At 44.9% G+C, this 16,977-nt stretch overlaps 1 long non-coding RNA gene across 2 annotated transcripts; it reads left to right on the top strand.

The window, feature by feature from the left end:
- Positions 1–6,862: 6,862 nt before the first annotated feature.
- Positions 6,863–15,139, top strand: LOC108962244 (uncharacterized). 2 transcript variants are annotated; one of them, XR_003944993.2, is made up of 5 exons: positions 6,863–7,223; positions 8,161–8,336; positions 8,855–8,930; positions 11,243–11,415; positions 12,228–15,139. It is a non-coding gene; the product is annotated as an uncharacterized LOC108962244 (long non-coding RNA). The 2 variants fall into 2 exon arrangements; XR_007778763.1 differs by lacking the exon at positions 6,863–7,223 and having other exon boundaries at positions 7,836–8,336.
- The last annotated feature ends 1,838 nt before the right edge of the window (positions 15,140–16,977 follow it).

The raw sequence follows: 16,977 nt of genomic DNA, 5'->3' as shown, positions 1-16,977 counted from the left end.
CTCTGCTGCAGCTCTTCCATTGTTCTGATATTGCACTCCTTTATTTCAGTGCATTATTGCAACCATGCATGTCTTGAAAGGTTGCTTGCTCTTTAGAATACTTTATTTTCAATGACTGCAGTATAGTTACAATATAAATGCAGCAACTTATTGTATTTTAAGTGTTTATATAAAAAACTTGTTTGAAGAAATCTCTGGCTTCTGATGAATTACTGGCTTTACAGTTGGTTATTACACTGTGCTTCTCCAAGTAAATTCCTTGTTAGGTGATGATAACATTCCTTTTTTAAATAATGGGAGGGTTACAAAAATGTGATTAATTGACGTTGGCCTGTTTGTTTTTTACTGCTTACTCAGAGTGTAACCATTTTTCTATCAGTAATACAGTCTGGTGGTTATGTAGTGACAAATACTGTAAGTACCTGTGTACTTTGAACAGAAGAAACATTCCCAGTACTCTTGAGTTATTAAAAATGTGTAAATTGGAAGGAATAAGAGATGGTCACCCACTCTCTCCTGTTTGTTGTTTTTTATATCTTCCTATTTTGGGTGTTTAGATTATTTCTGAAACATACTGACTGATCAGTCATTTTGAGCTTGCTCTGTTCCACTCCATTTATCAGGAATTAGTTCAGCTGAGCAGTTCCCACCCTGCTGGAAACAAACAGCACATCTGTCACCTCCAGCATCTGCCCTGGCCATGGTTATCAGATATCCTGACCAAGGAAAGAAGTGTCACTGGGTTTGGGACAGCTCTGCATTGGAAGAGTTGGGACTTTTCCTTTGTCCTGGGTCAGCTGGTGTAAAACTTCTTTGTTTACAGTAGAATTTCATTGCTGTAATTAGAAAGAATAGGTAGAGGTTGAGCAGTTGCAGGAGCTTTAACATCTCAGTTCTCATTGCCCTTGTTAGCACGCTGAAAATTGGCTTTCCAGTTCCTTACACTGGGCACTGTTAGTACAGCTGTTACTGCAGCTGTGTCAGTGCTTCAGACTGCTGCATTCTGCACTAAGTTTCATCCTGGCATCTGAAAGCATACATAAAAAAAGCCAGAACATGAATCCCACAGAAGTTTCTATTTTTCAATACATAAAGCTTGTTGAAATTGTCTCCAGGGCTGTGACTTATTAAGGCTGAGCATAAATGAAACTGTGCTGTAACTGCACTGTAAGTAAATGGTATGGTGATTACTAAAAATAATACTTAGTATTGGAAGTGTTTATTATTGATGTTAGCCAGAACTTTTTAAAAATAGGAAATAACTTTTCATTATGCACTTTTGATACTAGTGTTTTTACTGGCTGTAATGTATATAGATGGCTGATAGTGTAAATGTTGTTTTTTCTTTGTGATTTATGCCTAGTGTGTGTGTATTTTGCCATGTATTCTTTTTCCAATTTAGTGAAAAAATGCAGAAAAAAATCAGTTCAAGTTAAAAAAATAACATTCATTTCATTTAAAAAATGAAAAGGATATGCAATCATTTTTATCTTCCATGAAGGAAAATGGTTTGTTGCACAAAGTACTGTGTTGGAAAATGTGATTAAAATGGAAACAAGAGAACTGAACCTCAAGATAAGGCAGAGTGAGATAATTCTACAGCAGAAGAAATTGAATGTTTGTTATTTACGGAATAGACATTGGCAATAGAAATGCAGCTATTTCTTAAAATAAAAAATGCAGCCAGAAAATAACTGGAAGTTCCAGAAAGCATTTTGGGAACAAATGCACTTGTTTCTGGACAACTCAAAAGATGTGTTTGGGCTAATCTGATTCATCATGAGATAGGAATTTCTTTTTCATATAAGAATTAACCATTCCAGACTATTAATTTTTTCTCTGTGGTGTGGGAATAATGAAAGTGTCTGTGTAGTTGCAGGGCCAAAGGTGTTATGGACCTGTTCCATTTTTCATCCTGAAGGGTTCAGGGGAAAGAATATCTGCAGTTCTTCATCTGGCATTGCCTGTGGTCTTCACTGATAAGGGGAGAGCCTGGGAGCAGGGTGTGCTTGGCAGCAGTGTCTGTGTCTGATGGGAGCTGCTTGATGCTGGCAGAGCTCAAGGGCAAAGCTTAGCTGGGCTTTTCTTTAAGCCTGAGCTGAAACTTCAGCCTTGGGTTCTTCGTGGGTGAACATGATTTTTACAGAGCACAGACAGATCTGTGTGTCAGCACTCTGCCTGTAAACTTGCATATGAGCTGTGCTGAGAGGGATTTACAATATTAAAAATTAGGATGTGGGCAGTGTTTGCCTTGTACCTCAGCACCAGAGTAAGGATTTTCTTGTGGATCCCTAATCTGTGGCAGAGCTGCTCTGCTGAGAAAGGGAGTGATGGAAGGAGGCCTGCTCAGTGCAGAAAGGGGGGGATTGTTTTTGGTGTGAGGTAACCCTAAGGCATGCTCCCCACAGCCCAGCCCCCCAGGCAGCTCCTACAGGAGCTGGAATTGCTGTGGAGAGCAGATGAGGCTGCCTGTCCTGGGCTGGGTGGGAAAAGGGTGAAATCAAAGAAATGGGTAATCTTTAAATGGAGAGGACCAAAGGTTTGGGTTTTAAAGGTTGAGCTCTGGGTTCATGACACCAGGCAGAGGTTTTCACAGTGTGAGGCTGGTCTGGAGCTGCTGCAGGGGATGCTCAAGGCAGACCTGCCCAGCGAGCAGAACTCCCCTGCAGGACACTCTGCCTTTGCAGAGCACAGCCCATGGTCTGCACTGACATTTCACAGCCAGCACAGCTGAACCTGAGAGCTTCTGCTGGGCTCGAGTGCTTGCCTGCCTCTGGTGCCACTGTGCTCCTTTCTGGCTGGGAGTTTTACTCTTAAAAAAAAATAAAATTAAAAAAAAATATTCTAGAATAGCTTCATCTTCCATTTCACCCTCTTGTTTCAACTACTCATCTGTCAGTGTAGCTGTGAGACATGTATTTTTCTGCCAGCTGTGGGGAAAATGTACTTAATGAAATAAGGGTGAAAAAGATGCTTTATGTTCTTAATGAAATGGGACCATATTCATGTTTTATTTCAAGTTCCCTATCTGTGTTAATTAATTACCACCCATGATGAGCTCATTTGGGTAGTGTCTGGATTTCATGTGAAGCTGCAGTAGATAAATGAGTGGTTTAAAAGCATTAAAATCTCACTCTTGGGTTATATGTTTGGACAAATGCAGATGTTTTACTGAAAAGAAAGGTTTTAATGGCAGCATAGAGAATAAAAGTAAGGGATGGTGAGGAGAATGCAGAAAATTTACACATTGCAGTAACTTGATGGCTTTAAGATCTTTATGTTCTTTTCCTGTTAAAACATATTTAGTTAAGAAGAAAGCTTATGGAAGAACAGTCTTCAGGCCATTAACATTATTCAATCACTCTAAAAAGGTTTGCCTTTTGGTGTAGCAGTAAAACTTTATAGGATGATTGTCTATTAAGTATCTGTCCTGTAGGAATTGTTAAATCTGGTGTAATAAGATCTCCAAGCTGTGAGGTACTAAGGGACCTTGCTGGAATAGAACAAAGTAGTGTTTTTCCAAGAAGGAGATTTATGGCCCTTTGGAAAGACTCACCTCCTCACTGCTCTTGCAAAGGCAGAACAATATAATTTTATGGGCTGTCTTCTTGTTTGCAAATGCATGAATTTAATCCTGGGGTGAGTGGGTTCTCAGAGGGAGGGAGTTATTCCTGGAAGGACAGTGAAAGGATAGAGAATGTGAAGCTCATGAAGGGTCAAAGCAGAAGCTGGCCTCATGTTTTTTAAGATGAGAGATAACTAATGCCCTGCAATGATATTAAACTGTGCAGGCAAACTGAAAGAGAGAATGTGACCTTTTGTCCTACTTAGTTAAAAAACCTGTAAAGCAAACTTACCTGGAAAATGGCTGTGGAAGTATGAGGATGTGCCCTTCCATGCCTTTCCTTAGGGATTTCACTAAACCATCAGGTGTGCTACTGCAGAGCTGGGCTGTTCTGTCCTCCCTGGGGACACCTGTGGGACAGATCCATCCCAGGGTTCTGAGAGGGAGGGGAGCAATCCTAGAGCATGTACCTGCATCCCTGCCTTGGGGCTGTCTCTCTCCAAGCCCATCTCCCTGGGGAGAGGCAGCTCTGCAGGACCTCACCCGGGCAGGGGACAGGGCACAGCAGGCTTGGGGAGCACCCCAGAGCTCAGCTCCTCTGCTCTGGGCACCTTGGAGCTGCTGCAGCTCTTTAGCTGGGCCTCATGGAGGGGCATTTCATGTTTTCCTTTTCATTGTGTGCCTGACTGTGCCATGGTGGGTGCCAGAGCTGTCTGTACCCAGCTGACTGTGCCATGCTCAGTGCCAGAGCTGTCTGTACCCAGCTGACTGTGCCATGCTGAGTGCCAGAGCTGTCTGTACCCAGCTGGCTGTGCCATGCTGAGTGCCAGAGCTGTCTGTACCCAGCTGACTGTGTCATGCTCAGTGCCAGAGCTGTCTGTACCCAGCTGACTGTGCCATGGTGGGTGCCAGAGCTGTCTGTACCCAGCTGACTGTGCCATGACGAGTGCCAGAGCTGTCTGTACCCAGCTGACTGTGCCATGGTGGGTGCCAGAGCTGTCTGTACCCAGCTGACTGTGTCATGGTGGGTGCCAGAGCTGTCTGTACCCTGCTGACTGTGCCATGACGAGTGCCAGAGCTGTCTGTACCCAGCTGACTGTGCCATGACGAGTGCCAGAGCTGTCTGTACCCAGCTGACTGTGCCATGCTGAGTGCCAGAGCTGCCTGTACCCAGCTGACTGTGCCATGGTGGGTGCCAGAGCTGTCTGTACCCAGCTGACTGTGCCATGATGGATGCCAGAGCTGTCTGTACCCAGCTGACTGTGCCATGCTGAGTGCCAGAGCTGTCTGTACCCAGCTGACTGTGTCATGGTGGGTGCCAGAGCTGTCTGTACCCAGCTGACTGTGCCATGACGAGTGCCAGAGCTGTCTGTACCCAGCTGACTGTGCCATGATGGATGCCAGAGCTGTCTGTACCCAGCTGACTGTGCCATGCTGAGTGCCAGAGCTGTCTGTACCCAGCTGGGGTGCTGAGCACACCCTTTTCCTCTGTGGAAATGCCCTGCACTTTCCAGAGCATGGGGAGACTGTCCTTAGGGACAGACACTTCCACCCTTTCTTCTTCCTGACCTTCTCTCTGCTTCAAGATAGGATGTTTTATTGATGATCATGAGATGTTTTCCCTTCTTGGCACTGGAAGAGGGATTGCCACAGAAGGGCAACACTGCTGGTGAAGGTCTTGCTTAATTAACTCAGCAGTGATCTTAGCAAGCACTATTCCAGTGAACAATTAGAAATATCAGACAAGCAAAATTTATTGCTACAGTACCTTTTTTTGAAGTTGCAGATGAAGTTTTGTCCTATTTGAGGGCCTTAGCAAGATGTTACTTTTGTTATTTTGATTTTTCTTTCCTGTCTCACAGAGTCAAGTGACAGATGGGTAGGACTGAGCTGGGCTGTGGGTACCACACAGCAGTTACTTAGCAAATATGTTTGTTCAGAGGTTTCCCTCCCAGCAACAGAAACACTTAAAGAAGTCTATTTTAATTTCTGTTGTTTGGTTCAGTGGTTCAGCAGCCTGAGAAGACAATTAGAGCTGTAAAGACATGGGCACACTGCTGCCTTTCCTGCCAACACTGCTGGGGCTGCGTGAGAGGCAGGGAAGGTGGCATGGGATGTTAGCAATGAAAAAAATACTTACTTATAACAATAAAATCAATGCTAAACCAAAATAATTCTATTTGAACCATTATGTTCAGTAAATTTCTTTAAATTTAGTTTCTAAAGCTAAAAGATTTAATCTGAAATCCCCTTGATATCCAAATATTTTATTTCAGACCAAATATTCTTTTCATTGAAGCCAAAGAGATTTTTTTCTGAGACTTCATCTCACTGGAACAAAAAGAAGTATCTTAAAAATGTTCTGAATAAACCTGAATTTTTTTTTTATAACTTACTCAACACTTTTTCTATATATGCACCTAACATCTATTTTTCCTCAAAAATTCCCCATTTGGGGTATGCAGTTTAATGAAACTTGTGACTTCTCTTAGGTTTGCCAGAGGTGATGAGGTGTTTCCCTGTGGGAGAGGTCCCTGTGACCTCCAGCATGTTTGAGCAGTGTTTTTCTGTGGTCCAGAACTCCTCTGGGTGGGATTGTCACCCTGGGATGAGGGTGACAAAGTTGTGTCAGTACACAGCCATGCAGCTGTTATGCTGAAGGCTCCTACTTGCCTTTTTGCCACACAGACTCTGATGACTCTGCAGGGCTGCACCAGTGCCAGATTTCCTTCTTTTCAGCTTCTGGGTGAATTATTTTGTTAACGAGATTGCTGAGTGATTCTGGAAGGTTTTACCTCTGTGTCTGTGTTGTTGTATTTAAAAAAAAAAAAAAAAACAAACAAAAAAACCCAAAGAAAACAAAGAAGGAAATTTATAACTCACCTCTTTGAAATTCTTAAAGGCTTCCAGAAAAGTGCCAAATGTTTAGTTATATTCCTTGGCTGTGCATTTCTTTTTTTTTTTTAGTTACTAGGAATTCTATGACATGTTAGGGTGCATTGTGCCTGTGTGTGTGGCCACTTCTGGTGTCAAAGGAATATATAAAATAACTCATTTTTCAAAATCTATATCCTGGAGCCATTATTCTGCTGCTGCCCTACAGTCTGGGAGCAGCTGATTTGGCTGCAGTGAAGCTTTCACCCTTGTTTTCCAGCTCCTGGAAGAAGGCCAGGCACTGGAGAGGGCCAGCAGGAGTGTGAGATTCTGCCGTGTGCTGGGACAGCCCGAAAATGAACGTCATTTATTCTCAGCTCTGAGAACTGAATTCCATGGGTTGTAATTGAATCTGCTGTCAGACCCATGGGGCTCAGTTCTTCAGCTTGGATATTTCTGTCTGCACATACACAGGAGATAAAGGAGCACTTGATCATCCTCTGCCTCTTCTGGTGATAGCAGCAAGCACGAGAGGAAGCACGAGTGATGTGGATCATTTCAGCAGGGAGGGGTCACTGCAAAGGCCTGGCTCTCAGGATAATTACCTGTGCAGTGGTGGAATCTCTGCTGAACTCATGGGCTCTGTGGTGCTACCCACTGTCTGATTAGCTTGTTTCTTTCCTCTCGTTGTTGTCAAGGTTCCAGCTGAATCCCTGAGATGGTGTTGGTTGGATGATGGTCCCCAGACCCTGCTGAGTGGTGCATTCTCCTGTGGCCAGCTCTGGTGAGCTCCTTTAGCCTGTGGAACACCTGGACCTCCCTTGGGCTGAGCACTACATCTGCCAACTGATAATCCACTGTACCCTGCTCTCCTGGTACCCCTGCTGTGCACTTAGTGCCTCATTTGCCAAATACCCATTTTTGACAGAAGCTGTGACCATAAAGTTTATTCATTTGCACCATCCAACCAGCCCACTTATATGAACACAGATTTCCTTTCCTGAGGTTAGAGATGTGGTCCCAAAGTGGTTTAGGGAGTTTCCAGTGTAATTAGTGATGGCAATGTAAGTGCTGTTTGAAGGCTTGGTAGCACAAACATCCCTCTGTGGGGGAATTCACTCAAGTCACAGGTTGATGCTTTTTTCTGGAGGACCTATGTTAAAATTTTTCATTTTTCATTCCAGGCATCAGGAGAAGTAATTGTCGTCTTTAAGCATGTGAAGAGTTACAATTAGCAGTGAGCTTTCCACCTCTTTCCTGCAGTAATAACACCTAAATTACATTTTTCCAACTCAGTAAAGTGGATCATAACTGATCTTATCCCTGTGCTACAAAGCTCTTAAAAGCATAGAAATGCTGAAATCCCACAGGTGCAGGAAGAGCATGTTCAGCTAAGTAGCTTAAAACTGCCATGTGCCTTTCATTCTGAATATGTATTTGCACACAAAAAATCAGATATTAATCACTGTTGCCTGTGGATACAGATGTACCTTCACACTGATATATTTTTTGTATAAATTTTTATCCTAGGGGCTGAAGAGTTTCAATTGCAGCTGTCTGAGATGTATTGTGCTCACCAGTTCAGAGATTACAGTTCTTGAAAGAGCTTACTGGTTCCACCAGCTCCTGCTGTGGGAATGTCCATTAAACAGGATGGAGAAACTGAGCAAATGACAATATTGAAATTTATACTTTCTATTTTCCTCTATCATCCCTGTCAGAAAGAGGAAATGAAATTTGAGGTCAGAGTTGGCAAAATCTTCAAAAGAAGAGAGATCAATGGAACAATTGACAGTATGCCTGATGCAGGCAGCGTGCTGGGTATCAGATGCTGCAGAGCTTCATCCTCTTCCTTCACTGTGCAGCCCAGCCTCGGGACAGGGATGCAGCACAGAAGGTGATGGTGGCAATGATAGTATAGGGATAAAATGTTTCTAAAATCATGGGGTATTCAGGGGAGTTGGAAAAGGGTTGGGCCTGGTAGGCCCTGGGAAATGTTAGGGTGGGCCCTGGGAAAATGTTGGGCTTTACTGGATCATGTGAAACTGCCCCTTGTAATCATTTAATGACCATGATAAGTGATATGATTGTTAAATGTGGTGATTGTTTGGTAATTGGATATGATTACTGTTTAATCATAACAAGGATAATGAGAAATCCTTGAGAAATCAATGATGTTTGGAGGTTTGATGGAAATTACAAAAATCCATGCTTAGCTGAAATCAATGTATGCAATAGAACAATAGAAGTTCAACAATTAATATGTAGTTATGTAACAATAAGGGTATAAAAACGTGTTCATCCTTAACCCATGTCAGAGTCAGATTTGGGTCTGTACCCCTGACACCCAGAGCTCTTCAGTAAAAGCACCTGGATAGAATCATTCCCTGATGATGTGTTTCTGAATGCTAACAGGAACAAGGCCATGGATGAAATCAAGGGACACAGAAGTCTTTGGAGTCCCATCTATGTGACAAAACAAAAATGAGTTGTAAGTAATGATCTTTTTTTCTCAAAAGCCTACAGTAAGTCATGAACTGATAATAGCTCTGCTGATGTTGTCTCAAGCTAAGTGTAAGTAGTTAAAATGCAGAGGGGTGCAGGAGTCACTGTCCTGCAGGCAGGGAGCTCATACAGGGCTGTTGTTACTCTGGTGGTGCCTGGTGATCTCCTCCCTGGAGGGGCCAGAGGAGTGTGGGTACCCCCAGGGTGAGGTTCTTCACCCCCTACAAGCTCCCAGGTCACCCTGCCTTTGGCAAACTGCAAATGGGATGTCACTACCAAGGATTTGGTGGCCAGGTCTGTGTGGTGCTGAACATTCCCACGTGCATGGAGCTGGCTGTGCCCAGGGGAGAGTCAGACAAGTTCTGTCCAGCTTTGGGCTCCAGCTCTCCATGGATGATGGCCTTTCCTTAGGAAACCTGCCTCATAGCCTGTGTGCAATGAAAAGTTAGATGGAATTTGTCTCCTGAGCTAGTATATGTTCTGATCATAGCATTCATGTGGAAAAGGGTGAAGGAAAGAGCTGTTCCCAGGGTTCATTATCCTCAAGCCTTTTTCCTCTCAGAGCTGCCTGGATGTTTCTGTGCTCTACAGTTCTGCTCAGTGGGAGAACAGAATAAAATGAGTAGGTACAGAGCTATTTTGAAAGCAGCACTTTCAGCCCTGCAGTGCCCAACCCTTCCTTAGGCCCAGGCTGCTGTGGCTGCCTTTGAGGCTTGCTTGCCCTTCATGACAAAGCATCTTCTTTTGGGATATTCTTGATGTATTTAAACCAGAGAAGTTTTCAAGTCCCAGGCTGTCCTACTGACATTGCTGTGCCTTTCCAGCAGAACAGAAAGTATTTTTAGTGTGCAGTTTCAAACCAGTGTAACCTCTGTCTGTCTCATTCTGCTGCCTCACAATATTCTGTTTATTCTGCCTCTCTCTAACTGGGGCAGCCTCAGGATGGCCCAGCCTGCACCTCACACCCCCAGCCTGCACATGGAGGAATGCAGGGGCACGGAGCTGAAGGTGAAATGGCTCAGTGCCTCCTGTAGGGTTCTGTCAGATGTGCAGCATGGCAGGGTACATTAATGGATCTAAATCTTTACTGAATCTACCAGCTCCATGCACAACCACCAGAAGTTGAAGCATCACAACTCTAATGACTGCATCTTTTCTGAAGGATTTATCTGTTGATTCAAATGTTTCATTCCAAAGTGAAATTCTGATTTTTCACTTTATTTTTCAGTACAGAAGAATTCAGGTGATTTCACCTGAATTTTTTAGTGCTGATATAGATTAAAACCTACTTTTTGGCACAAGTAAAGTTTTCCTAAAAAGATATACTCACTCTATGTCTCTTTTAAACTGACCTATGGCACCTTCTGGTGCTTACTCACAGATCTCACTCTCTTTATTTTCTAAAATACATCAATGGGCTGAATCCCCCTGGCACAGCTCTGGCAGACCAGCAGGGCACCTACACTTTGCAGATGAGCCAACTGAGAGACCAAACACTTTAAATGGAGAAGCCCTGATTTCTCTTGCATGCTTTTTGCTTTTGACTTGTGGTTTTCTGCTTACTATTCACAACAAACAAATGAGGACAAACACCTACATACTTCTTCTTCTTGTAGGAGCGTGCCCAGTGCCACCACACTGCTGGTGTGGTTTGCTGCCTTCCCCTTCCTTGACTGATATTCTGCCCCCACTTCTTCCTCCTTGGTCCATCCCTGCCTCTCTCAGGGCATAGCTCTTGAAGAGTTTTTTTCTTTTTCTCCCCTGTATGTGGTGTGTTATCTCTCCCTCTTTTAAAAAAAATTATTTGATTTTTTTAGCTCATCCCCCAAGATTCTCTTCTCCTTGCCTCAAGATAATGCTTGAATCTGGTGAAAAAAGCAAACCTCCTGTGCTGGAGGGTCTGATGAACTGCTTCAAAAGCAAAATGGGACCAAACAGTGAAGCAGCACAGAGAGAGGAGCTGCAGCAGTCCCTGGTCTGTGGGTGCTGTTGTGTTTCCCTTTGCAGGCGAGGGGAGGAGGTGCCTTGTGGCACTGAGCACTGCTCCCTTTGGCAGCCTCCCAGCCATCAGCCTCTCCTTCAGCCTCTCCATTTCTGCCTTGCCCAGGGTGCTGAGGAGAGGCTCAGTGCAGGCAGCAGGGAGGGCTCTAAGGTGGTTCAGCCTCTCCAGACAGTGGCTGTGCACTGCCCACACCTCTTCAGATGGCTCTGCCCCTCCTGCTCTTTGGCTCTGCAGGACAAGGCAGCTCCTGCAGACCATGGCTCATCTTTGTGGCTAACATCTCTTTTTCCTTCCAGGAAAATGCTGAGTTTATGTTGGGTTCAGCAATCCTGATGTCTGCACAGCTGAGAGAGATCATTCCCTGGGAGTGTGAGTGTGCCTCTGCAGCTTTGACCAGCCTCTCCCCTGCCCTGGGGAAGGAAGGAACAGCAGGGCTGGGAAGCTGTGCAGTCACAATGTAATGACTAAGGTCAGTAGCTTGCAGTGACTCACAGTCTGGTTTTCTGTCAGCCCAACCACACAGCAGGCTGTGCTTTTTTCAATCTTCTGTTTCTTTCTTTGAAAAAAAAACAAACTAGATCAGAAAAGTTAATGCCTGAAGATGTGCAGGAAGGTGTGACTCTCTGACAGGATCCATGCACAGGACAGAATTCCTGTGCATGGATCTGTTCATGGGCATCCCTCCCTCCCTCTGCTGGGCTAGCCTATTTTCACCCTGGCAAAGAGAAATTGTTACAACTTAGGCTAAAAAAATTATTTACTAGTTTGTCTTTCTGGTAGCCATTATTTTTTTCCACTTTCTGATCACTTACTGCCAACGTGGAGAGGGATGTTGGGCAAAGCCAGCTGAACAGTCTTGTGCCAGGATCTCACTGAGTGCCTGGGATGTGTCTGCCTGCCATGAAGTATCTAATTTCTAAAATGAGGGACTTTTCCATCTTTTTTTAAAAATTTCTGTTCTGTGCTAAAGATAGTACTTGGACTGCCTCAGTACCCATGAATCATAGAATCATAGAATGGTTTGGTTTGGAAGGAATCTGAAAAATCATCCATTTCCAACCACCTGCCATGGGCAGGGCCACCTCCCACTAGACCAGGATGCTCCAAGCCCCATCCAACCTGGCCTTGAACACTGCCTTGAGTACTTGGAATTAGTAAAAAAGTGTAATTTGTTAAGAGAATTTGCCATGATAGCTTTTTTATCTTTCCTTTTTCTAACTTTCTTTTAAAGATTTTTTTCTGACTTTGCTCCCCTTTATTTTTCTTTGTCTTTTCCCCCAGAATAATTTTGGAGCAAACAAGCATACAATCACTGGGAAAGGAAGCTGGTTCACTTCAAGATGTGAAGGGAATTTTAAATTACATTTGAAATGAAATTACCTTGTCCAGAAGATTTGTCTGTATGGATTAATATCTGTTGCTTGCCTGTAAACTCCTCTGCTGTGCAGGCGATGGCAGAGCAGAGCAGCACCAGCCTTCAAGCATCCCCCCCTGGCAGGAGGAAGGCAGGAGGAAGCACTTCCCCTGTGCCATGGAGGTTCCTCTCAGAAACAGGTCATAGATAAATGAAGCAATGTGCATAAAACCATTGACCACTGAGATGGTTTCTTCAGATTCATAGTCGTGTTGTTAATAATAATCATTACTTTGTTTAGAAAAACATCCAATCCCAGCCAAGCAGTTCCACCTTCCACAGACAGCAATTCAATTACTGTTTTGGTGGAGTTAAATCTCTTGATATTCTGCTGAGAAATTTTATTCTTTATTTATTTTTATGTTTTATGGACTGGGACACAGGGACATACTTGCCTGAGGGCACAAAATGATTTTACTTGAAGTTTTGTAGGACTTTTGCCATAGTTAACAGTACAGGTGGAAAGGAGGCTCCCAGTCTTGTCCTTAGATTAGGCCTCCCCAAACAGGTGCCCACAGTGCAGAAATGTCTGTTTCCTGCTCTCACTATTGCACAGAGTGTTGCTCTGCCCATTCAAGCCAGGGAGAGCTCCTGCAGAAGAAGAAACAGCCTCCTGATGGCCCAGCAAGCTCTCAACACCACTGGGGGGGACCACCTAAATCACAGCCTCTCCTCAAAAGCCTCCTGCCTGTGCTTTACAGCTTCACCTGTTTGTCTCAGTTCCTCCTTTCTGTGAGTCCCTGTCCAAGCTCAGGCAAGGAAGAGCTTTTCCTGGGTACAGAAATCTGTGGCTCTTGGGGCATTTTTAAGCCCACTGCTGCCAGCCAAGCAGCTCATTGAGAAAGCCCTTCAGAGCAAGCCCAGGCTGGGGCACATCCCTTGGTGCCTGGGCACTTGTACCAGGCTGGGGCTCAGCAGGGGAAATTTTTGTGTTTTCCAGCATGAAAACAAAGCTCTTCTCTTGACTGAGATCTCTGGCACTGCTGACAGCATTTCCTGGGGTCCTGTCAACAGAGTGGTATTTTCTCTAAAAACCAGGACCCATATTAAATGTTTCTAAGCTGTGTTTATGAAAATCTTGGAGTCATCTGATTAGGAGCTTGGATTTGGGGAAGCTGGACTCTTTCCAGCTTCCCCTCTTCATCCTCATTTCTGTAGGATACTGCAGCTGCTCTGACGAAAAACAGTTATTTAAAAATTTGCTTGTAGCTATGGCAACCTCCATGCACTGTGTTTCAATGGAAAAAAAAACAGCATCAGAAGTTTCTTAACAGGATATTTATGAAGATTTTAGTCTTTGTACATTTTAAAATTGAAATATTCAGTTTTTAAAGGGGGGGATTAGTAAGATCTCATTAATTTTGGAAAATGCATTTTTCTTGTGAGGGCTGCTGCTTAGCATTTTTTTTTTCTTTTCTTTTTTTTTTTTTTTTTTTTGTTTTGTTTGTTTTGTTTGTTTTGTTTTTGTTTACGATTCCTCTGGTTGCTTTAACTCTTCAGAGCCTAAGACCTGGAGCAAGTGCCAGCCCCTCCCTCCTGTCTGTGCCTGCCTCCCACTCTGTCTTTCAGACCCTGTTTTTTTCCTGGAGGGACAGGGCAACCAGTTGTGCTGGCACAAGGCTGGAGCAGGGCTGGGGCTGTCAGACTTTGCCTTCCTGCAGTAAATAACTCAGGGGGTTCATTTAGCCCTTTGCCCATTAATTGCCTGTTGTTTGTCTGCTCTGAGAGAAGCAAATAGATGTGTTTGTAGTTGGGTTATTTGGTATCTCAATGATATTTCAATATTCTTTCTCAAAGGCACAGACTATCACAGGGTACTCAGTTTGCCTAGGCACAGCCCCAGCAGTATTTAACCTCCCACACAACTCACCTGGGAAAGGTTAAATTTGCAAATCTGCTATTTTTCTTTTGTTTTCTTCCCTCTTCCTTTCCTCTCTGCCTCTACACCTTCAAACTTGTGAGGATAAAATTAAGAAAGCCTCGCTGAAACACGCAGTCTGCTGCCCTAAACCCCTGGAGCCATGCTGATACCTTCTGGTGCCTCCGAGGTGTGGATTAGGTCTAATTAATACTGGTTCTTGATCAATGGTTCTGACACAAATGCAGGGAAGGGATTTATGTAATTACTGCTGTAACAGCCAGGGATTTTTGCTAGCAGCTCCCAGTGCTGTAGCAGGGGAGTTGGCTCCTGGTGACAGGATTTTTGTGTGCCAGAGGTGACAGACTGCACCATCACTCTCGAGTTCTTGTCCGTTTTTCCTTATTCCTGCACAGGTTTGAAGGTACTTGTAGAGATAATCCATGATATATATGTGTATAAAATATTGTAAGATCCAGCTTATGTCTTTGACCACCCTGGCTGGGAGCAGAGTCTTGTTTCTATTCAATTAGTTCCCGGAGGTAGTTAAGATAATATCAAGCCCGTTCATATAAGAATGAAACCTTCCTGGGCCATGAGGGCTGATTTCCCAGGAATGTCTGAGCCTGGGGAGATTGCATCTACCAGCTCAAGCACCGGAGCCACTCTGTTACATGTGAAAGAAGGCTATTCTGAAGAAGTCCAGACAGCCATCCCAACTGGCTTTTGTACACTTCTGCATCTGTATGGTCCCAGTTCTACATGTGAAGGGACACAAAGGAACCTTCTGTCATTTCTGCCTCAGGCAGAATAAATGGGATATAAGCCAGGGCATGAAGCAGTCGGGGTGAACCTCTGGGGAGACGCTGGCACTCTGCCAGTCGGATCCAGGTTCACCCAGCGCCGACTCCCGGGCTTGACGCAGCCTTGGCTGTGGTGGTTTTTCGAAATTCTATTTTTGTTGTTGATCTAATAAATATTTCTTAAATTTTTTAATAAATGTGGCTGCCGATTTGATCATTTATAACAGTACTGGTTTGCAGTGGGAGCTGTCTGAGATGTGGGCAGGCAGTTTCCTCAGGTGCCACAGGTTGGCACCTTTTGTCTGATTATTCCTGACGCGCGAGTTCTCTGCACTTCTGCTAAATCAAACCAGCTCTGATAAACTCGGTCTGAGAAATCTGGTGATCAAGCCAAGTTCTCTGATGCACACTCTTCAAATTTGGCCGAGAGACTGAAAACGTGCGTGTTTACTCGAGCAAAGCCAATGTTTACGGCATCCTCGGCAGATCTGCGTGCTGCCATCTGGCTGTTTGCTTCTTGTTGTGTGCTGCCATCCTCTGCACAGTCCCGCCGGGCGGGGGAGCGGCAGAGCCAGCCGGGCTGCCGGTTTTGGGGGGTTTTTGGGGATTTTCGGTGTTTTTTTTGGGTTTTCCCCATCCCCGGAGCAGCAGAGGCGGTGCCAGGCTGCCTTGGCCCGGGAGAGGGCAGGGGTGTCCGGCCGGGCTGAGCGGGATCCCGGCTTGATAAAGACCCGGCTTGGGGCAGGGAAGGGACAGTGGGCATCGAGTGGGACAGGCTGGGCCTGCTGAGCTTGCTGGGGACTGGGAGACAGAGAAGGAGCTTTTGCCATTAATTATAAGATTAGAAACTGAAGGAGCTGCGGCATCCTCAGGGACACTGCTTGCCAGCTTTGTTATGAGCACAGGTAGTGCAGTGAGCTGCTAATTTCTGGGGCTGAACTCGTCTCGTTTGGAGTACAGCTCTGCTGGTGAATGGGACATCTTAGAGGGTGTCACTCTGCCTCCTCAGACTGTGCTGACTGTGGGGCCAAAGCCTGCTCTTGCTGTCCAGAGGGTTAATTCCAAGCCCATGTGCATCTCTCTGTGTCTGAGGTGCCTCTCCTGCTCTAAAGGGAGGCAGTGGCTGTGTTTTGGGAGGATGGCAATCAGGGCAGAGCCAGGGGAGCTGGGCTCTGCCTGGCAGGGGCAGCCTTGGTCCAGAAAAAGGGGAATGGCTTTATTCCCAAAGAGAGTGGGTTTAGATTAGACGTTAGGAAGAAATTCTCCCTCTGAGGGTGGTGAGGCCCTGGCACAGGCTGCCCAGAGAAGCTGTGGCTGCCCCATCCCTGGAAGTGTCCAAGGCCAGGCTGGATGGGGCCTTGAGCAGCCTGGGATAGTGGAAGGTGTCCTTGCTCATGGCAGGGGGTTAGAACTGGATGATCTTTAAGGTCCCTCCCAACACAAACCCTTCTGTGTTTTCATTATTTTACTTTAAAAATACTAAATTTAGCAAAGAATTTGCAGGTGTAATGGAACAAGGGGTAAAGTCAAAAGGGGGTGTTCTCAAAGCCATCACTTTCACTGACTGGCACTGGGCTCCTTTCTAGAACTTGGCAGGAAGAAAGATTCAGTGATCCCAGGCTTATTTAGTCAAAATAACTCTGTGGTTGCCTTTGCTTCAGGAATTGTCTGTTTGCACAGATGATTGCTGAGCTGAACCTGTGAAACATTTGCTTCATCTCTTTCCCCCTTCCCCAAAGACTCCTGGTTTGCAGGAGCATGTCAGTCATTGTGAAGCTGCAGAGCTGCTTGGGAAGCCAAACACAATCTTCAGATTTATCAAAATGCTTTGCTTGCTTTTTGTCAACACTGCTGATGTCAGCACCAACAACAGGGCAAAACCATAAATGTTAGGCAAGCCAAGTCTGGGAGGTGTCCATCTCACACACACACAAAGTTTGGATTTGGCTCAGCTGC

This window comes from Serinus canaria, chromosome 13 (assembly GCF_022539315.1).
Source record: "Serinus canaria isolate serCan28SL12 chromosome 13, serCan2020, whole genome shotgun sequence".
In the NCBI taxonomy this organism is placed as follows: Eukaryota; Metazoa; Chordata; class Aves; order Passeriformes; family Fringillidae; genus Serinus; species Serinus canaria.
The sequence above is the reverse complement of the archived record's forward strand: the minus strand, read 5'-3'. Positions and strand labels throughout refer to the sequence as shown.